Source organism: Bombina bombina, chromosome 7 (assembly GCF_027579735.1).
Source record: "Bombina bombina isolate aBomBom1 chromosome 7, aBomBom1.pri, whole genome shotgun sequence".
In the NCBI taxonomy this organism is placed as follows: Eukaryota; Metazoa; Chordata; class Amphibia; order Anura; family Bombinatoridae; genus Bombina; species Bombina bombina.
Window position 1 is genome coordinate 355,148,991 of NC_069505.1, and position 23,077 is coordinate 355,172,067.

The following is a 23,077-nucleotide window of genomic DNA, read 5'->3' on the forward strand; positions in this document are numbered from 1 at the left end:
GTTTAATTTACTTTTAATATAGTTTGTTTTAAAGGGACAGTCTAGTCAGAATCAAACTTTCATGATCAGGATAGGGCATGCAATTTTAAACAACTTTTCAATTTAATTTTATCATCAGATTTGCTTTGTTCTCTTGGTCTTTGTTTAAAGCGAGGTAGGCTCATTTGCTAATTTCTAAGCCCTTGAAGGCCGCCTCTTATCTTAGGGCATTTTGACAATTTTTTAAAGCTAGACAGGGCTAGCTCACATGTACCATATAGATAACATTGTGCTCACTCCCATGGAGTTACCCAGGAGTCAGCACTGATTGGCTAAAATGCAAGTCTGTCAAAAGCACTGAGATAATGGGCAGTCTACAGAGGCTTAGATATGAGGGAAGCACAGAGGTAAAAAAGTGTATTAATAAAACTTTGTTGGTTATGCAAAACTGGGTAATAAAGGAATTATCTATCTTTTTAAACCATAAAAAGATAGGAAAAAGAGAATATATAATACAATTTATGTGACATATCGTGAAAATATAGAAATATACATCACTCGCCTATCAAAGCTGTATACCTCCTAGCTGATATCTGATGCCACTCATGGATCTCCCAGTTATATAAAAAGTACAAGCAACAGCAGGTAGTCTCAATCAAAAGGAGGCCACTCTTGGGACTCATATAGCGAACCTCATTTTATTTATATAGTATAGGTAGTAAATTCTTAAACAAGAATATTATCGGCCCAAACTAATAGAACACAACAAAACATCTAATAGGATCTTTTGGGCCCCACACTAACTACAGTTCAACGTATGGTAGCCATGTGCATCCAAATGATCAGAGCCAGCCTGTATAGCATAAATGATAGATAATAAAGAGAGAAATGTTTATAGAATCACATCAAGCCCTATGTAAACATATGAGGCATGTGCCCAACATTATCTGGTCTGTAATTGTTTCTGTATCTAGCAGTGACTCCTAGTATCGCCCCTGTCACAAAAATATTGTCCACTAAAAGCTAATAATATATAATTTAACACAAGTAGCTTTCCCTAATTGTCTGTATCTATAGTAGCTGCAAGGAGAGGAAACTCACCCACCTGTGAGGTTACCTTAATGTAAGTTGGGGCAATCTATTCAGTTAATTGAGTCATATAGTCTCACCTCTTCGGCCGCTAAAGGCGAAAACCAATAACTAAGGGATATTAGTTGATAGTGTATTTCCTCTCAAGACTATGTCTCAGCAAGTTGATGATAGTCAGCTTAATTTTTTAGAAAACTGAGGATATAAGTAAGGGAAGTGTCATAAGTAATAGGGACAGTGTATAATAGGGTTTTTATGATGAATGTCTCTCAAACTTATAGGTTACCCTGAGAATCTATGGTGGCTTATAAAACATATACTAGATTGATGATATATTGTAAAGGAAAGGGCTCCAAATAGGCGCATCCTTGTAGACCTATAATTGTACAAAAGAATATACAGAAGGTATAGTAACTTTAGAGTGTTTCAATATGAGTAGCTGTATTAAAGGCCAGAGACTATGGTTGAATAAGCATTAGTAGGCTTGTGTTTATCTCAGTAAACCTTAAAATAAAATCTAACCAGTTTAATGGGTGAAGGGATTGGGAAGCAGAGTCACATACCACTAAATAAAGATGTCAGGTCAGTGGACCGCCATATGAACTTAGGTCAGTAGTGTTTTGTGCAAAATTCACCCACCTGTAACTGAATAAACGCATATATAATAAACACAATAAAACATTTTTAATTAAAGTGTAAAGGCAAGGGCATACCGCCAACTACATAAGCCAAATTAAATATAGTGTATTCTGGAAAGGATTATGGTGAGAGAGTTCAGTAGATTAACGGTATAAGATTTCAGCGACCAGTCTAAATCAGTGTACACCTAATCACCAGGCTTGATGATGTCCCATAACTTTCATCATAGGTTTAGGTCTTCAATTTTTAAGCAAGACAGTTCTGCAATATACTCGGATGAGGTTAGTCCACATCTTCGCAAAGCGATCAGATCTCACATCCTGGGAATCCGTTCCGTGTGAAGTGCCACCAAGCCGCTTCAGTAGTATATTTTCCTTTAAGTTTGCAGGACTATCATTCAAACCGCTTGGGTCGTGCGTGGTTGTTGGGCTAGTGAGTGGCTGTCAGTCTCCTGATATAGCCCAATCATCACAATCTGTCTGGTCGCTACCTACAACTATTTTTTTTACTGAGATCCCTGTAGTAGCTGTAATGTTTCCATGACAGATATAAGTCCAGAGTCCCTTTTTCTTTTCTTTTGTTAGGAAGGGCAGGTGCCTGTCGATGGGGCTCAGGGGCATAGCAACCCCTCTCAGATCCAAGCTCAGGGGCTATTTGGTTGTAGTTGGTAATGTTGCCTGTTAAAAAGTGAGGTAAATGTAGACTGCAATGTCTCAATAAAGGTGGCTTGGGTAAACCTCTAAGAGTTTGCTGAGCTCTGCTACGATGATGTTAGCAGACTCTATTGCGTTCATAAGTAATCTACAGTATATACCTTATTGTGATGTACATAGCTTTGTAATATCCGGTAGATGTTGAAGTTTAGCGTGTCTTTCTTTGAGAGAGCCACTACCTTGTTTATGTACCTCTTAGGGTGTTATTTCAGGGCAAATGGCTGTTAGTTCTGAGTCTCCATCAGAAGGGTGGGGGAATCTAAATGCCGATCTAGGTCGGTAGAAGGCCTCAGCTGCGTATCATATATATTTCGGTCTGCAGGCTGTAATGATGTGTGAAAATTGCATAATTTTGCTCCTCAAATACAATTCTTCTCAGCCACACTGAAAAGGGAACGCGCGAAAATAACAGGTTTATCAGGTCCAGTGTTCAGCCGTTAATGAAAAACAGCCATCTTGGTTGCTGGTCAGACAACCCCCCCCTGGACTGGGATTTTTACACACATCAGTGCAACCCTACCTTGAAGTTGGGCAGTTGCAGCTGACCCTGAGTGAGACTGTATTGTGAATCAGCATTTTACTGGGAGGACAGTGCCTGTGATTTCCGGTATTTTATACCTTTGTGCGCTTGTAGTACACCTCGGCTCTGAGTAAGGTTTTTATTGTGAGTGAGCATTTGACTTGTTTATTATAACATCTTTGTAAAAAATGTTGTTGTTTTTTGAGGTTGTAAAATAAGTACAACAGGCAAATTATATCAGAGGAGTTCCAAACATACAAGAGTAGAAATCACTGACATAAACATAATCTCCAAATAGGGACTTGTCAAAATAGGAAAACACATATTGCCTAAGAAAACAAATACAATGTGGACCTCATATTTTCTTTTAAGGTGTATCCCCTTAAAATATATGTGAGATATAAAATGAAGTAGTAATTTCCCCCAAAGATATAAAAGGGTGCCTCTTTTGACCTCCTGGACTAGATTGATGAAATAATTGGGGGGGGGGGGGGTGGGGGGGGGGGACTTTGGGGAGAAAATAAAATAACAAACCGGGGCCACTCTTGGACCCAAGATATTTTAGAGAATGATGCAAAACAAATTGCATAAGGGACAATAATAGTTTGGTATAAAAAGCATGTACATACAGAGTGAATAATTATTTAACAAATTAAATACTAAGGAACAAGGGGGTATATGTAAAATGTTTGTTAAGGTTACTCCATGTCTCTCTGGAGGAATATTTCAGAAGTCTGAGTGCTGCTCTAGAGTGGATAAAACTGAGAACGTATTGATACATATTTTAAATTTATAAGTAAAACTTTACTCCCATCTAGTGGAGAAGACTGGTATCTATGTATAGTCTTATAGTAGCTTTTTAAAATGCATCATCTTGGTAGGAATATATGTTTCATGTAATTTAACAATGTAATAACAATGAACATACATAGGTGATAGATGTTAAAATTCTATCAAGATTTTACTCAGGGTCTGTAATTAAATGCAGAGTAAAACTCTAAAACATATAGGAACCACAGTACGTAGATGTAGTCATGTAGAAGACAAGACAAAAGACTAATATATTTAAACATCTACCTGACAATCTGGAATAGTTTAACGCCTGCCTCAGAGTTTACGCTTACATACTGAGAAATAAAGATGTTAATACACTATAACAGGGTTAAGCGCTTGTGTACACTCCAATATTGTCAGGGCCAATGATGGGAGAAACTTCATTGCATGTATTTGGTGGTATGGTTCGCAACTATATAATACAATTAAACCTGATATAGCAGCTAGAGTAACTCCAAACCAAGTCACATATCTGAAATATATCTGATAATTAATGCTTCAGACTCCTAGGTTGTCATAGATAGTTCCAGATGATATGTGGAGGTCTCTAAAAGTTCAAGTAAATTTCCATTAGAACCAGTTAATGCAAGCTCTGTAAGATGTGGTTTAGTATCCTACACGCATCAGGGCTCCAGAGTCATCAACCCACTCCGGTCGCTGACAAACTGCCTGGATCTATTAGAGAACCAGTTAATGCAAGCTCTGTAAGATGTGGTTTAGTATCCTACACCGCATCAGGGCTCCAGAGTCATCAACCCACTCCGGTCGCTGACAAACTGCCTGGATCTATTAGAGGAACCAGCCATGTCCTAGTTCGTAGATGTTTCTTTCATGTAATTAGCAAGAGTCCATGAGCTAGTGACGTATGGGATATACATACCTACCAGGAGGGGCAAAGTTTCCCAAACCTCAAAATGCCTATAAATACACCCTCACCACACCACAATTCAGTTTTACAAACTTTGCCTCCTATGGAGGTGGTGAAGTAAGTTTGTGCTAGATTTCCTACGTTGATATGCGCTTCGCAGAAGTGACTGAAGCCCGGTTTCCATCTCAGAGTGCAGTGAATGTCAGAGGGATGTGAAGAGGAGTATTGCCTATTTGAATACCATGGTCTTCCTCTAGGGTATCTATTTCATAGGTTCTCTGTTATCGGTCCGTAGAGATTTTCTTGCTCCAACCTCCCTTTTCAGATCGACGAGTATACTCTTATATACCATTACCTCTACTGAATTCTCGTTTCAGTACTGGTTGGCTAACTACTATATGTAGATGAGTGTCTTGGGGGTAAGTAAATCTTATTTCTATTTATGACACTCAAAGCTATGGTTGGGCACTTTATAGTAAAGTTCTAAATATATGTTTTAACTTCAATTTTTGTTTCATTTTTGTTTTCATTTTTTGGGAAAATGCATATGAATAAATATTTTTCTTACCTTAAAAATTTCAAATTGACTTTTTTCTTGCGGCTGTTAGGCTCGCAGGGGGCAGAAAATGCTTCAATTTATTGCGTCATTTTTGACGCAAAATTTAGTCATTTCCGGCGCCATAGTTGACGCCGGAAGTTTTCACGTGGTTGCGTCATTTTTGACGCATGTGTGTTTCAGACGTTTTTTTGCGCCAAAAATGTGGGCGTCGTTTTTGGCGCCAAAAAATGTGGGCGTCATACTTGGCGCCAAAAAAGTGGGCGTCATACTTGGCGCCAGTTTTTTTTCACATTATTTCAGCTTCATTTTTTTGTTGCTTCTGGTTGCTAGAGGCTTGTTTGTTTTGCATTTTTTCCCATTCCTGAAACTGTCATTTAAGGAATTTGATATTTTTTGCTTATATGTTGTTTTTTCTATTACATATTACAAGATGTCACAACCTACCTGGATCAGATCTACTTCTGATGTTGGTTCTACCAAAGCTAAATGCATTTGTTGTAAACTTTTGGTAACTGTTCCTCCGGCCTGTAGTTTGTGTTAGTTGTCATGATAAACTTTCTAACGCAGGTAATGTCTCATTAGTAATAATCCATTACCTGTTGTTTTTCCTTCAACATCTATGTTCAGGATGTTTCTGTTAATGTAAGAGAATTTGTTTCTAATTCTATTAGGAAGGCTCTGTCTGTTTATTCCTCCTTCCAGTAAACGTAAAAGGTCTTTTAAAACTTCTCATATTTCAGATGAATTTTTAAATGACCGCCATCATTCTGACTTATCTATTTCTGATGAGGATCTCTCTGGTTCAGAAGGATTCTGCCACAGATATTGACACTGATAAATCTTCATATTTATTTAAGATGGAGTTTATTTGTTCTTTACTTAAAGAAGTGTTGATTGCATTAGATATGAGGAGTCTAGTCCTCTTGATATTAAAACTACTAAACATTTAAATTCAGTTTTTAAACCTCATGTAGTTATTCCAGAAGTTTTTCCAGGTTCCTGATGCTATTTCAGAAGTAATTTCTAGGGAATGGAATAGTCTGTGGTACTTCATTTACTCCTTCTTCAAGGTTTAAGAAAATTGTACCCTGTGCCATCTGATAGACTTAGAGTTTTTGGGACAAAATCCCTAAAGTTGATGGGGCTATCTCTACTCTGGCTAAACGTACTACTATTCCTATGGCAGATAGTACTTTGTTTAAGGATCCTTTAGATAGGAAGCTTGAATCCTTTCTAAGGAAGGCTTATTTATGTTCAGGTAATCTTCTTAGGCCAGCTATTCTTTGGCTGATGTTGCTGTATGCTTCCACTTTCTGGTTGGAGGCTTTAGCGCAACAAGTGTCAGACCATAATGCTTAAAGCATTGTTAAACTTCTTCAACATGCTAATAACTTTGTTTGTGATGCCATTTTTGATATCATTAGAATTGATGTCAGGTATATGTCTTTAGCTATTTTAGCTAGAAGAGCTTTATGGGCTTTAAATCTTGGAATGCAGATATGACTTCTAAGTCAACATTGCTTTCTCTTTCTTTCAAGGTAATAAATTATTTGGTTCACAGTTGGATTCAATAATTTCAACTGATACTGGGGGGAAGGGAGCCTTTTGCCTCAGGACAAAAAAATCTAAGGTAAATATAGGGCTGCTAATCATTTTCGTTCCTTTCGTCAGAATAAGGAACAAAAGCCTGACCCTTCCTCTAAAGGAACAGTTTCCATTTGGAAACCTTCTCCAGTCTGGAATAAATCCAAGCCTTTTCGAAAGTCAAAACCAGCTCCTAAATCCGCATGAAGGTGCGGCCCTCATTCCAGCACAGCTGGTAGGGGGGCAGGTTACGATTTTTCAAAGATGTTTTGGATCAATTCGATTCACAGTCTTTGGATTCAGAACATTGTTTCACAAGGGTACAGAATAGGTTTCAATGTAAGGCCGCCTGTGAGAAGGATTTTTTCTCTTCACGCATCCCAGTAAACCCAGTAAAGGCTCAGGTGTTTCTGAAATGTGTTTCAGACCTAGAGTCGGCTGGGGTAATTTTGCCAGTTCCAGTTCTGGAACAGGGTCTGGGGTTTTACTCAAATCTATTCATTGTACCAAAGAAGGAGAATTCCTTCAGACCAGTTCTGGATCTAAAAATATGAATCATTGTGTAAGGAGGATACCAACATTCAAAATGGTGACTATAAGGACTATTCTGCCTTTTGTTCAGCAAGGGCATTATATGTCTACAATAGACTTACAGGATGCATATCTTCATATTCCAATTCATCCAGATCACTATCAGTTCCTGAGATTCTCTTTTCTAGACAAGCATTACCAGTTTGTTGCTCTTCCGTTTGGCCTAGCAACAGCCCCAAGGATCTTTTCAAAGGTTCTCGGTGCCCTTCTCTCTGTAATCAGAGAACAGGGTATTGCGTATTTCCTTATTTGGACGATATCTTGGTACTTGCTCAGTCTTTACAGTCCTGCAGAATCTCATACGAATCAACTTGTGTTGTTTCTTCAAAGACATGGTTGGAGGTTCAATTTACCAAGAGTTCCTTGATTCCTCAGACAAAGGTAACCTTTTTGGCTTTCCAAATAGATCAGTGTCCATGACTTTGTCTCTAACAGAAAAGAGACGTCTGAAATTGGTTTCAGCTTGTCGAAACCTTCAGTCTCAATCGTTCCCTTCGGTAGCTTTGTGCTTGGAAATTCTAGGTCTCTTGACTGCTGCATCGGACGCGATCCCTTTTGCTCGTTTTCACATGAGACCTCTCCAGCTTTGTATGCTGAACCAATGGTGCAGGGATTATACAAAGATATCACAATTAATATCCTTAAATCCCAATGTTCGATCTTCTCTGACTGGTGGTTGGATCACCATCGTTTAATTCAAGGGGCTTCTTTTGTTCATCCAACCTGGACTGTGATCTCAACAGATGCGAGTCTTTCAGGTTGGGGAGCTGTATGGGGATCTCTGACAGCGCAGGGGGTTTGGGAATCTCAGGAGGCGAGATTACCAATCAACATTTTGGAACTCCGTGCGATTTCAGAGCTCTTCAGTTCTGGCCTCTTCTGAAAAGAGAATCGTTTATTTGTTTTCAGACAGACAATGTCACAACCGTGGCATATGTCAATCATCAAGGAGGGACTCACAGTCCTCAGGCTATGAAAGAAGTATCTCGGATACTTTTATGGGCGGAATCCAGCTCTTGTCTAATCTCTGCGGTTCACATCCCAGGTATAGACAATTGTGAAGCGGATTATCTCAGTCGCCAGATGCTACATCCGGGGGAATGGTCTCTTCACTCAGAGGTATTTCTTCAGATTGTTCAAATCTGGGGACTTCCAGAAATAGATTTGATGGCCTCTCATTTAAACAAGAAACTTCCCAGGTATCTGTCCAGATCCAGGGATCCTCAGGCGGAAGCAGTGGACGCGTTGTCGCTTCCTTGGAATTATCAACCTGCTTATATCTTTCCGCCTCTAGTTCTTCTTTCCAAAAGTGATTTCCAAAATCCTAATGGAGCGTTCGTTTGTACTGCTGGTGGCTCCAGCATGGCCTCACAGGTTTTGGTATGCCGGATCTCGTTCGGATGGCCAGTTGCCAACCTTGGACACTTCCGTTAAGGCCAAACCTTCTATCTCAAGGCCCATTTTTTCCATCAGGATCTGAAATCATTAAATTTGAAGGTATGGAGATTGAACGCTTGATTCTTAGTCATAGAGGTTTCTCTGACTCAGTGATTAATACTATGTTACAGGCTCGTAAATCTGTGTCTAGAAGATTTATTACCGAGTCTGGAAGACTTACATTTCTTGGTGTTCTTCTCATAAATTCTCTTGGCATTCTTTTAGAACTCCTATAATTTTACAGTTTCTTCAGGATGGTTTGGATAAGGATTTGTCTGCAAAGTTCCTTGAAAGGACAAATCTCTGCTCTTTCTGTTCTTTTTCACAGAAAGATTGCTAATCTTCCTGATATTCATTGTTTTGTACAGGCTTTGGTTCGTATTAAGCCTGTCATTAAGTCAATCTCTCCTCCTTGGAGTCTTAATTTGGTTCTGAGGGCTTTACAGGCTCCTCCGTTTGAACCTATGCATTCTCTGGATATTAAATTACTTTCTTGGAAGTTTTGTTCCTTTTGGCCATCTCTTCTGCTAGAAGAGTTTCTGAGTTATCTGCTCTTTCTTGTGAATCTCCTTTTCTGATTTTTCATCAGGATAAGGCGGTGTTGCGGACTTCATTTAAATTTTTACCTAAAGTTGTGAATTTCTAACAACATTAGTAGAGAAATTGTTGTCCCTTCATTGTGTCCTAATCCTAAGAATTCTCTGGAGAGATCTTTACATTCTTTGGATGTCGTTAGAGCTTTGAAATATTATGTTGAAGCTACTAAAGGTTTCAGAAAGACTTCTAGTCTATTTGTTATCTTTTCTGGTTCCAGGAAAGGTCAGAAGGCTTCTGCCATTTCTTTGGCGTCTTGGTTAAAGTCTTTGATTCATCATGCTTATGTAGAGTCGGGTAAGTCCCCGCCTCAAAGTATTACGGCTCATTCTACTAGGTTAGTTTCTACTTCCTGGCTTTTAGGAATGAAGCTTCTGTTGATCAGATTTGGCAAAGCAGCAACTTGGTCTTCTTTGCATACTTTTACTAAATTCTACCATTTTGATGTTTTCTCTTCTTCTGAAGCAGTTTTTGGTAGAAAAGTACTTCAGGCAGCTGTTTCAGTTTGATTCTTCTGCTTATTATTTCAATTTTTTTGATTTGGGTTGTGGATCTTTTTCAGTGGAATTGGCTGTCTTTATTTCTTTCATGTAATTAGCAAGAGTCCATGAGCTATTGACGTATGGGATATACATTCCTACCAGGAGGGGCAAAAGTTTCCCAAACCTCAAAAATGCCTATAAATACACCCCTCACCACACCCACAAATCAGTTTTATTTGGTTCTGGGGGCTCTTCAAGCGCCTCCGTTTGAACCTATGCATTCGCTGGACATTAAATTACTTTCTTGGAAAGTTTTGTTCTTTTGGCCATCTCTTCTGCTAGGAGAGTTTCTGAATTATCTGCTCTTTCTTGTGAGTCTCCTTTTCTGATTTTTCATCAGGATAAGGCGGTGTTGCGAACTTCTTTTAAATTTTTTACCTAAGGTTGTGAATTCTAACAACATTAGTAGAGAAATTGTGGTTCCTTCATTGTGTCCTAATCCTAAGAATTCTAAGGAAAAGTCGTTGCATTCTTTGGATGTAGTTAGAGCTTTGAAATATTATGTTGAAGCTACTAAGGATTTCCGAAAGACTTCTAGTCTATTTGTTATCTTTTCCGGTTCTAGGAAAGGTCAGAAGGCTTCTGCCATTTCTTTGGCATCTTGGTTAAGATCTTTGTTTCATCATGCCTATGTCGAGTCGGGTAAAACTCCGCCTCAAAGGATTACAGCTCATTCTACTAGGTCAGTTTTCTACTTCCTGGGCGTATTGGAATGAAGCTTCAGTTGATCAGATTTGCAAAGCAGCCACTTGGTCTTCTTTGCATACTTTACTAAATTCTACCATTTTGATGTGTTTTCTTCTTCTGAAGCAGTTTTTGGTAGAAAAGTACTTCAGGCAGCTGTTTCAGTTTGATTCTTCGGCTTATAATTTCAGTTTTTTCATTATAAGATTTAAACTTTATGTTGGGTGTGGATTTTTTTCAGCGGAATTGTCTTTATTTTTATCCCTCCCTCTCTAGTGACTCTTGCGTGGAAGATCCACATCTTGGGTAGTCATTATCCCATACGTCACTAGCTCATGGACTCCTTGCTAATTACATGAAAGAAAACATAATTTATGTAAGAACTTACCTGATAAATTCATTTCTTTCATATTAGCAAGAGTCCATGAGGGCCCACCCTTTTTTGTGGTGGTTATGATTTTTTTGTATAAAGCACAATTATTCCAATTCTTATTTTTTATGCTTTCACACTTTTTTTCTTATCACCCCACTTCTTGGCTATACGTTAAACTGATTTGTGGGTGTGGTGAGGGGTGTATTTATAGGCATTTTGAGGTTTGGGAAACTTTGCCCCTCCTGGTAGGAATGTATATCCCATACGTCACTAGCTCATGGACTCTTGCTAATATGAAAGAAATGAATTTATCAGGTAAGTTCTTGCATAAATTATGTTTTTATCCCTCCCTCTCTAGTGACTCTTGCGTGGAAGTTCCACATCTTGGGTATCTGCTATCCCATATGTCACTAGCTCATGAAAGAAAACATAATTTATGTAAGAACTTACCTGATAAATTCATTTCTTTCATATTAGCAAGAGTCCATGAGGCCCACCCTTTTTTGTGGTGGTTATGATTTTTTTGTATAAAGCACAATTATTCCAATTCCTTATTTTTTTGATGCTTTCACTCCTTTCTTATCACCCCACTTCTTGGGCTATTCGTTAAACTGAATTGTGGGTGTGGTGAGGGGTGTATTTATAGGCATTTTGAGGTTTGGGAAACTTTGCCCCTCCTGGTAGGAAAGTATATCCCATACGTCACTAGCTCATGGACTCTTGCTAATATGAAAGAAATAAATTTATCAGGTAAGTTCTTTCATAAATTATGTTTTTGTGGTGGGCACATGGAGCTGTATATTCAGCGTGCAAGACCTGGTCAGCCTTTCCATTTGTAAACTGGATAAAGTGAAGATTTGTAAGATGAATTTCTTATCGGTCTGGGTGAATTTAGCCTCTGCTCCTGTACAGGGTCGTGACATATCTTCCGGCTCTAGAACTTCAACGGCCCCAGCTAGCGGCTCAGTGTCATATATCACACTGCATCCAGCGTAAGTATAGCAGGCTAGTTCCTCACGCTCTCTCTCCTTCTGTGTTGATAGCCTTTGTGTACTCGATGAGATCCAGAAACTCCCAATCGTAGGTTTAGATCTCCTTTCTTTCGAGGCTCCTGTTCCAACCTCCATTTTCAGGTAAAGCTCTGTGTTCACTCCGGAGCTTGGAGTGGAGCAGCCGTTGTCTCTTCTAGCGGGTTATGTTTTTCTCAACATATTTCCTCTCCATTTTAAGTGTGGTTTCTGGTATCGTTGAGGAGCTTGTTGTATGCTTAGGAGTACAAACATTACCCCATTCTTTAGTCAGGTGATCAGAAATGCTTTTAAGTTGGATGTCCAGTAATCCAGCAATAGTAGCTATAAGCGATGTGTCCTCTGGTGTCCATTCTGTTTCTATATATGTATAGCTCTCTGTAGAATAGCTTGCCACGTAGAGCACTGGCTGCACAACAATGGGCGCAGCAATCATGAGGACAGATGTCGCTTCAGAAATAAGGGAAGCCTCAAGTAAAAAGTCCAGTACTGTGGGTTGGCAGGGCCGCACCACAATCCAAAACCTTCTCTTTTGGGTGAGTATGCCTTCAGTCGAGGCTTCTCCACCTATCTAAATGGCCTATCACCAATATTTCAGTTTAATTCTAGACAAAGTGGTGAATGACTCAGGAGCTCTTAGCTTGTTCGCGTTCGCCCGCGGCGGGCAAACATATGTGATGTTCGATCCGCCCCCTATTCGTCATCATTGAGGAAACTTTGACCCTGTATCTCATAGCCTGCAGACACATTTGAGCCAATCAGCAGCAGACACTCCCTCCCAGACCCGCCCAGCTCCTGGGCAGCAGCCATTTTAGATTCATTACGATCCTGCATTCTTAGTGAGAGGAGGTTTAGTGCTGCTGCTGCTGTTGATTTTATAGGGAAATAGATAGCTAGGCTAGTGTATTCAGTGTCCACTACAGTCCTGAAGGACTCATCTAATCTCTGCTGTAAGGGCAGCACCCCAAAAAGCCCTTTTAGGGCTAGAACTTCAGCCCAAAAAGCCCTTTTTAGGCTATAACTCAGTCATTTTTTTTTTTTTTTGGTAATTTTTATTTGCATTTGCCTGGCTGTCAGCCTGTGTGTGAGGCTCACAGCATATACCGTGATTAATTCTTCTGTGCCACCACTGATATCTGGTTAACATTAGTGTAAACTTTCACATCATTTTGCTAGTGTAATCTAATTTCATTTTCCATCAGGCCTGTGTGTCAGGCCCACATCATATACTGTGATTAATAGCTCTGTTTTCCACCACTTATATCTGGTGTAACATTAGTGTAAATTTAAAAAAAAAAAAACTTTTACATCAGTCTGCTATTATTTAATTTTAGTTGCCAGGCCAGCGTGCCACTATTGCCAGCCTGTGTAAGGGCCTAAGGGAACATTAGTGTAAATTTAAAAAAAACAAACTTTTACATCAGTCTGCTATTGTTATTTAATTTTAGTTGCCAGGCCAGCGTGCCACTATTGCCAGCCTGTGTAAGGGCCTAAGGGAACATTAGTGTAAATTTAAAAAAAAAAAAAACTTTTACATCAGTCTGCTATTGTTATTTAATTTTAGTTGCCAGGCCAGCTTGCCACTATTGCCAGCCTGTGTAAGGGCCTAAGGGAACATTAGTGTAAATTTAAAAAAAAAAACTTTTACATCAGTCTGCTATTGTTATTTAATTTTTAGTTGCCAGGCCAGCGTGCCACTATTGCCAGCCTGTGTAAGGGCCTAAGGGAAAATTAGTGTAAATTTAAAAAAAAAAAAACTTTTACATCAGTCTGCTATTATTATTTAATTTTAGTTGCCAGGCCAGTGTGCCACTATTGCCAGCCTGTGTAAGGGCCTAAGGGAACATTAGTGTAAATTTAAAATAAAAAAAACTTTTACATCAGTCTGCTATTGTTATTTAATTTTTAGTTGCCAGGCCAGCATGCCACTATTGCCAGCCTGTGTAAGGGCCTAAGGGAACATTAGTGTAAATTTAAAAAAAAAATTTTACATTAGTCTGCTATTGTTATTTAATTTTAGTTGCCGTGCCAGCCTGTGTAAGGGCCTAAGGGAACATTAGTGTAAATTTAAAAAAAACAAAAAAACTTTTACATCGGTCTGCTATTGTTAATTAATTTTAGTTGCCAGGCCAGCGTGCCACTAGTGCCAGCCTGTGTGTCAGACTCCCAGCATATACTGTGCCTACTTCCATCCTCAGTGACACCACTCCTATCTGGTGTAACATTAGTTTAAATTTTGTAAAAAAAAAACTTTTACATCAGTCTGCTGGTGTTATTTAATTTTAGTTGCCAGGCCAGCCTGCCACTAGTGCCAGCCTGTGTGTCAGGCTCCCAGCATATACTGTGCCTACTTCCATCCTCAGTGCCACCACTCCTATCTGGTGTAACATTAGTGTATCTTTTTTAAAAATAAATTTTTATATCAGTCTTCTAGTATTATTTAATTTTAGTTGCCAGGCCAGCCTGCCTGCCACTAGTGCCAGCCTGTGTGTCAGGCTCCCAGCATATACTGTGCCTACTTCCATCCTCAGTGCCACCACTCATATCTGGTGTAACATTAGTGTAAGTTTTTTTAAATATTTTTTTACATCAGTCTGCTAGTGTTATTTAATTGCAGTTGCCTGTCTGCCAGCGTGTGTGCCAGGCCCACTTTCCAACTAGTGCCACGAATCATATTTGTTATAACAGTAGTGTAATATTTTAAATAAAAACTTTTTGACTGTGAAACATCAGTCTGTTAGTGTAATCTAATTGTAGTTGGCTGCCTGCCTGCCAGCGTGTGTGCCAGGCCCACTTTTGCCAAGTTAGTGGCACCACTCATATTTGTTGTAACAGGTAGTGTAATATTTAAAATAAAAACTTTTTGGACTGTGAATCATCAGTCTGCTAGTGCAATTGAATTGCAGTTACCTGCCTGCCAGCGTGTGGTGCCAGGCCCACTTGCCAACTAGTGCCACCACTCATATTTGTTATAACAGTAGTGTAAATATTTTAAAAAAAAAAATTTGACTGTGAAACATCAGTCTGGGCTAGTGTAATCTAATTGAAGTTGCCTGCCTGCCAGCATGTGTGCCAGGCCCACTTGCCAACTAGTGCCACCAATCAGATTTGTTTGTAAACAGTAGTGTAAATATTTAAAATTAAAAAAAATTTGGACTGTGAAACATCAGTCTGCTATTGTAATCTTATTGCATTTGCCTGTCCTGCCAGCCGTGTGTGCCAGGCCCACTTGCCAAGTTAGTGGCACCACTCATATTTGTTGTAACAGTAGTTTAAATATTAAAAAAATAAACATTTTTGACTGTGAAACATCAGTCTGCTTTTTTGTGTCAGGCTCACAACGTATACTGTGCCCACTTGCCCAGTGCCACCACTCATATCTTGTTTATAGTACTGTAAGTGTACATTTAAAAAAAATAAACTTTTGGATTGTGAAACATCAGTTGTCTTTTTTGTGTCCGGCTCATAGCGTATACTGTGCCCACTTGCCCAGTGCCACAACTTATATCTTGTTTAATATTATTGTAAGTGTACATTTAAAAAAAAAAAACTTTTTGGATTGTGAAACATCAGTTGTCTTTTTTGTGTCAGGCTCACAGCATATACTGTGCCCACTTGCCCAGTGGCACCACTCATATTTTGTTTTAATAGTAGTGTAAGTGTACATTTAAAAAAAAATGACAGGCAGAGGCAGGCCACCCCCGCAGGTGCCGTCGTGGTCGTGGTGCTGTGATTCCCTTAGACCCTACAACTATGCACGGTGTTCAGAGGTCACGTGCCATGAACGCGAAAAGTTCTGAGGAGGACCTAGTTGAATGGCTAACACAGGACACCCAATCTTCTACAACTTCCGCTCCTAACCTTGACAAACCATCCACCTCCAGCTTAGCTGCGGGCACCTCTCAAGTGACCAGTGTCACTCGCCCGCCTGCCACCACCACCAGCACTAGCACCACAGCTGCTCCACTTGATCTGTCAGAGGAGTTTATTGACACATCAGTTGGAAGAAATGAGTGATGTGCAACCATCATTGACAGAGGATGTAGATAACAGTGATATGTCTCAGTCAGGCAGCATTACAGACATGGACGTACGGTGTGATGATGATGGTGATGTTTTTACCAGCTGCTGCTTCCTTTGTTGATTTGTCAGATACAAGTTGAGCGGTTGATGATGATGCGTCCGTGGATGTCACATGGGTGCCCGCTAGAAGAGAAGAAGAAGAAGGGGAAAGTTCAGATGGGAGACAGAGAGGAGGAGACGAGTTGGAAGCAGGGGGAGGTAGTCGCAAGGAGCTAGTGGCACAGTCCAGACAGCATGCATCGGCACCCGGGGTCAGCCAGACAGCACGCCAATCAACGCAAGCTGTTTGCCACCACCAGAATGCCGTCATCGCAGAGCTCAGCAGTGTGGCATTTTTTTTGTGTGTCTGCCTCGTGACAACAGCAATGTCATTTGCAACCTATGCCAAAAGAAACTGAGTCATGGAAGTCCAACACCCACCTAGGTACAACTGCTTTGCGAAGGCACATAGTCTCACATCACAAACGCCGATGGGATGAACACATGAGTAGAAGCAGCACACAAACTCAAAGCCGCCATCCTCCTCCTGGTCCAGCATCTCAGCCACGTCAACCACTGCTGTCCTCCTTGCCCCCTCTCAACCATCCGCCACTCAGTCTCTCTTACGTAGCAGTTCCTGGTCATCTGCCCACAGTCAGGTATCTGTCAAGGACATGTTTGAGTGTAAGAAGCCAAGCCCTTTCCCGGCGTCTGACAGCTGGCTTGTCTGAACTCTTAGCCCGCCAGCTTTTACCATACAAGCTGGTGGAGTCAAAGGCGTTCAAAAAATTTGTATCTATTGGGACACCGCAGTGGAAGGTACCCGGCCAAAATTTCTTTTCAAAAAGGCAATCCCCAACCTGTACTCGATTGTGCGAAAGGAAGTAATGGCATGTCAGGCACACAGCGTTGGGGCAAGGGTCCATCTGACCACTGATAGCTGGTCTGCAAAGCATGGTCAGGGCAGGTATATCACCTACACTGCGCATTGGGTAAACCTGCTGATGGCTGACAAGCATGGAATGCGTGGCTCTGCAGAGGAGTTGGTGACACCGCCACGGCTTGCAGGCAGGCCTGATGCTAACTCCTCTACTCCTCCTACTCCATCCTCTTCCATGACCTCTTCCTCGGCTGAGTCCTCTTCTGCTGCTGCGTCTTGCTCCACATCAACGGCACACCCCCAGCTCCCCATGTACTATTCAACATCCCGGATACGGCAGTGTCACGCCGTCTTGGGGTTGACTTGCCTGAAAGCCGAGAGTCACACCGCACCAGCACTCCTGTCCGCCCTGAACGCACAGGTGGATCAGTGGCTGACCTCCGCACCAACTGGAGATTGGCAAAGTTGTTTCTGACAATGGAAGTAATTTGGTGGCGGCATTGAAATTGGGCAAGTTGACACATGTGCCTTGCATGGCACATGTGTGTAATCTGATTGTACAACGCTTTGTGCATAAGTACCCAGGCTTACAGGACGTCCTGAAGCAGGCCAGGAAGGTGTGTGGCCATTTCAGGCGTTCCTACACGGCCATGGCACACTTGTCCGATATCCAGCATCGAAACAACCTTCCAGTGAGGCGCTTGATTTGCGACAGCCCGACACGGTGGAATTCAACACTCCTAATGTTCGACCGCCTGCTACAACAAGAAAAAGCTGTTAACGAGTATTTGTATGACCAGGGTGCTAGGACAGCCTCTGGGGAGCTGGGGATTTTTTTGCCACGTTACTGGACGCTCATGCGCAATGCCTGTAGGCTTATGCGTCCTTTTGAGGAGGTGACAAACCTAGTGAGTCGCACCGAAGGCACCATCAGCGACATCATACCATTTGTTTTCTTCCTGGAGCGTGCCCTGCGAAGAGTGCTGGATCAGGCCGTAGATGAGCGTGAAGAGGAAGAGTTGTGGTCTCCATCACCACCAGAAACAGGCCTTATCAGCATTGCTTGCTGGACCAGCAGCAACGCAGGAAGAGGATTGTGAGGAAGAGGAGTCAGAGGAGGAATGTGGCTTTGAGGAGGAGGAGGAAGTCCAAGCACAAAAGGCATCCCAGGGTGCTCGTTGTTGTCACCTATCTGGTACCCATGGTGTTGTACGTGGCTGGGGTAAGAAGATACCTTCAGTGAGATCAGTGAGGACGAGGAACAGGACATGATTAGCTCGGCATCCAACCTTGTGCAAATGGGGTCTTTCATGCTGTCGTGCCTGTTGAGGGACCCCTCGTATAAAAAAGCTGAAGGAGAATGACCTGTACTGGGTGTCCACGCTACTAGACCCCCGGTATAAGCATAAAGTTACTGAAATGTTACCGAATTCACGCAAGTCGGAAGGGATGGAGCAGTTTTAAAATAAATTAAAAAGTATGCTTTACACAGCGTATAAGGGTGATGTCACAGCACAACGGGAATCTAACAGGGGAAGAGATGAAAGTAATCCTCCTCCTCCTCCCACGACCACGCCGGCAAGGACAGGACGCTTTCCAGACGTATTGTTGATGGAGGACATGCGGACCTTTTTAACTCCTTTGCATCCCTTCGGGATCCAGCCTTCGGGATCCAGCCTCAGAGAAAGACTCAACTGACAGGTAGCAGACTACCTAGCATTAACTGCGAATCTCGACACTCCTGAGGAGCGATGGACCCCTTGACTACTGGGTGTGCAGGCTTGACCTGTGGCCTGAGCTATCCCAATTTGCAATCGAAATTCTGGCCTGCCCCGCTTCAAGTGTCCTGTCATAAAGGACCTTCAGTGCAGCAGGAGGTATTGTCACTGAGAAGAGAAGTCGCCTAGGTCAAAAAAGTCTTGATTATCTCACCTTTATTAAGATGAATGAGGGATGGATCCCGAAGGGACTGACATTGTGCAATACATTAGAGTAAAAAAGGCCTGATGAGATGAGCTGCCTTGGGCTACAAATGGTACACACGCTGCTGTATTTTATCTTCGAATGGCGGATGACTTGTGTGACTTACCCGCCAACAACTAGGGTTCAAGCCGCAATGTTTTAGGGCACTTGCTAACTGTCAAACAAACATCAATTTTTATTGCCTAATTTTTCTGGCCTCTGGTGCTGCACTGTGGCTACAAAACCCAAACCAAAAAAAAGTCACATAACAGTGATTAAACTGTTAAGAATAGTACTACTTAACACACCACTCATATCTGGTGGCACAGTACATTGCACGCGCAGTGCCCCAAATTTGAAGTAGGCGGACCAACCAAGCATCTTTTTCCATCTCCCGGCTCCTAAAAATTTTCTCCGGGTTCCTAAAATCGATGCCATACCTGTACTCTATTGTGCAAAAGGATGGCATATGTGGTGTTTCATGCTGTTGTGCCTGTTGAGGGTCGGGGACCCAAGTATAAAAAGGCTGAAGGAGAACGACCTGTACTGGGTGTCCAAGCATCTTTTTCTATCTCCCGGTTTCTAAAAATTATCTCTGGGTTCCTAAAATCTATGCAATACCTATACTGGATTGTTCAAAAGGATGGCATATGTGGTGTTTCATACTGTAGTTTCTGTTGAGGGTCGGGGACCCTCGTATTAAAAAGGCTGAAGGAGAATGACCTGTACTGGGTGTCCAAGCATCTTTTTCCATCTCCCCGTTCCTAAAAATTATCTCCGGGTTCCTAAAATCGATGCCATACCTGTACTGGATTGTTCAAAAGGATGGCATATGTGGTGTTTCATGCTGTTGTTTCTGTTGAGGGTTGGGGACCCCTCGTATAAAAGGCTGAAGGAGAACGACCTGTACTGGGTGTCCAAGCATCTTTTTCCATCTCCCGGTTCCTAAAAATTATCTCCGGGTTCCTAAAATCGATGCCATACCTGTACTCTATTGTGCAAAAGGATGGCATATGTGGTGTTTCATGCCGTTGTGCCTGTTGAGGGTCGGGGACCCAAGTATAAAAAGGCTGAAGGAGAACGACCTGTACTGGGTGTCCAAGCATTTTTTTCCATCTCCCGGTTCCTAAAAATTATCTCCGGGTTCCTAAAATCGATGCCATACCTGTACTCTATTGTGCAAAAGGAAGTAACCTTACCATGGGTCCCAGGCCGCATGTTTTATTGTTATACTTTGTCAGGGTATTCATGCAGGCCATATAGACCTCCCCTGATAGGGGGAGTAACAGGGATTAAACTGCTAAGAATAGTACTACTTACCACAACCTAGTTACCATGGGTCCCAGACTGCATGTTTTATTGTTATACTTTGTCAGGTTAATCAGGCAGGGCCATATAGACCTCCCCCGATAGGGGGAGTAACAGGGATTAAACTGCTAAGAATAGTACTACTTAACACAACCTAGTTACCATGGGTCCCAGACCGCATGTTTTTTTATTATACTTTGTCAGGGTAATCATGCAGGCCATATAGACCGCCCCCGATAGGGGGGAGTAACAGGGATTAAACTGCTAAGAATAGTACTACTTAACACAACCTAGTTACCATGGGTCCCAGACCGCATGTTTTATTATTATACTTTGTCAGGGTAATTATATATCTATCAAATCTATCTATTTATCTTCTATCGATTCTATTAAACTATCAATCTATGTATATTTATCTATCAAATCTATCTATCTCGTGGCCCAGACTGTTTTGTGACAGCAACTTGTGTTTCAGCCAAATTTGAAGTAGGAGGACAGACCAAGCATCTTCTGCCATCTCCCTGTTCCAAAAATGCAGGCCATATAGACCTCCCCCGATAGGGGGAGTAACAGGTAGTAAACTGCTAAGAATAGTACTACTTAACACACCACGGGTCCCAGACCGCATGTCTTATTGTTATACTCTGTCAAGGAAATTATATATCTATCAAATCTATCTATTTATCTATCGAATCTATCTAACTATCAATCGTATCTATCAAATATATATTGCATCTATTGATCTATGTAATTCGTATCTATCAAATGTATGTTGCATCTTTTGATCTATGTAATTCGTATCTATCAAATGTATATTGCATTGATTGATCTATGTAATTCATATCTATCAAATGTATATTGCATCTATTGATCTATGTAATTTGTATCTATCATATGTATATTGCATCTATTGATCTATTTAATCTATGTATCTATCTATCTCGTGGTTGTGCAAATGGACTGTTTGCGGTTGTTTGCGGTGCGTTACACGGGGTGTTTGGTCTGTCACTGTGAAGCGGGCGTAACCCTTACACTACCTGATCGATACAACATCATACCTGATGTTTAAAAGCACGTTATTCCAAACAATTTAGGAATGTTAGGTGATTTAGGCCCTTTATGGGTTAAAAACCAGACTCTGCATCAACTATGTAATTTTCCGTGGGAGTTTTGCCATGGATCCCCCTCCGGCATGCCACAGTCCAGGTGTTAGTCCCCTTGAAACAACTTTTCCATCACTATTGTGGCCAGAAAGAGTCCTTGTGGGTTTTAAAGTTCGCCTGCCTATCGAAGTCAATGGCGGTTTGCACGGTTCGCTGGTTCGCAAAGATTTGCGGAAGTTCGAGTCCGCCGTTCGCGAACCGAAATTTTTAGGTTCGCAACATCACTACTCAGGAGCTGAAGCTCAGTGCGACCAGTAAGATGGCCACTGCCCAGAAGTCCCCCATCTTTGTAAATTTTATAATCTAAACTTAGATTTGTTCCTGGTGTGGCGCTTCTTCCCCACCTTTGTATTTTATAGGATGTGTAATTTTGGAGGAATAGCTGGCAAAAATAGGGTGGTGCCAAGTGGTGCTGGGCATGTAACAAATTAATTGCTGGATTAAATGTCTTCATTTTGTTAATGAGTGGTGACAGAAATGTCATGTTGCCTTGGTTCACCTTTCCCTAGGTAATGGGACATGACAACCAACCTAATTGTCATAATTTTAAACAACTGTCCCATTATACTTGTATTATAAAGAATGTAAAAATGAAAGTGAAAGGCACATAAACCTACATTTCTTTCATAAAGGTGGTGAGGCCTAGTCTTACCTTTGCCTCCCAGGAGGAAGGTGAAGAATTAAGGTGCTCGAGATTCTTCCTTGAGAGGGGTTCCTTAGACTGATTTGAGGCCCATTTTTCCTAAGAAAGCTGTTAATGAGAGACAGAGAGGAGATTGAAGTATGGGCCAGTGTCATAATTATTGCCAGTGTGAATTTGTTTCTCTTTTTGGCGAACTCTCCATAGCACTTACTGGGCTGTGTTATGCGATATGATTTAGCGTGCGTTGATACTCTTTAGAATAGCGCACGTCATGCAGTCTGTTTAGTGTGCACATTGGCCTCTGTTTAGAGTGTGCATCTGGATAGTGCACGTCAAGCTTTTATTTTGCACACACAGTGGCAGCTTAGTTAGGCTTGTGTTAAATGCACACAGTGGTAGCATGCATTAGGCCTTAGCTAGTGCACATGGTATCAGCGTGTGTCGGATCTCTATTAACTACAATTATTTCATATTCTAGCATGCTATTCCCGCCATTGTTTTCCCCACTGAGGTAATGGATGGTTGTTTTTTCTTCACACCTGTGTATTCAACCTATCACCATTGTTGTATATATGGGTAGTTACATGGGCTGTATATTAATATGTTTTGTATAGGGAATTAGGTGGGAGGAGTCAGTGATGTTTATATATTAAGCTCTGATTTTCTGATTTAGTTCCGTGGGTGCAATGGTTAACAACACTCCCAAGTCTATACTAGACGTAAAAGAAATGCCCAAAACTCCCCTTTAATGCCACCCACACTAAACTAACAACCATATAGCTCCAAAACTGTCACCACTTAAAATTTATTAAAGGGAAAATCCTAAGGAAAAACCCAGACTTACACATTAACTCTCTGAGTACAATTTAGCAGAAAATAATCTAAATTATACAGTTCTAATATTCCAGTCTCTTCAGGTAACGTGGTTCAATTATTAGACAAAGGCCAAACTTAATAAAGGAATTATTTATTATGCCAAAAATATTATGCACAATGCATTATTAATAAAAAGTTGTTACAAATAA

General features: G+C 41.1%; 1 protein-coding gene across 1 annotated transcript in view; it reads left to right on the plus strand.

Annotated features, from left to right (window-relative positions):
• The window catches only part of NUP210 (nucleoporin 210), a 1,597,588-nt gene that overhangs the window by 1,160,630 nt on the left and 413,881 nt on the right, over positions 1 to 23,077 (plus strand).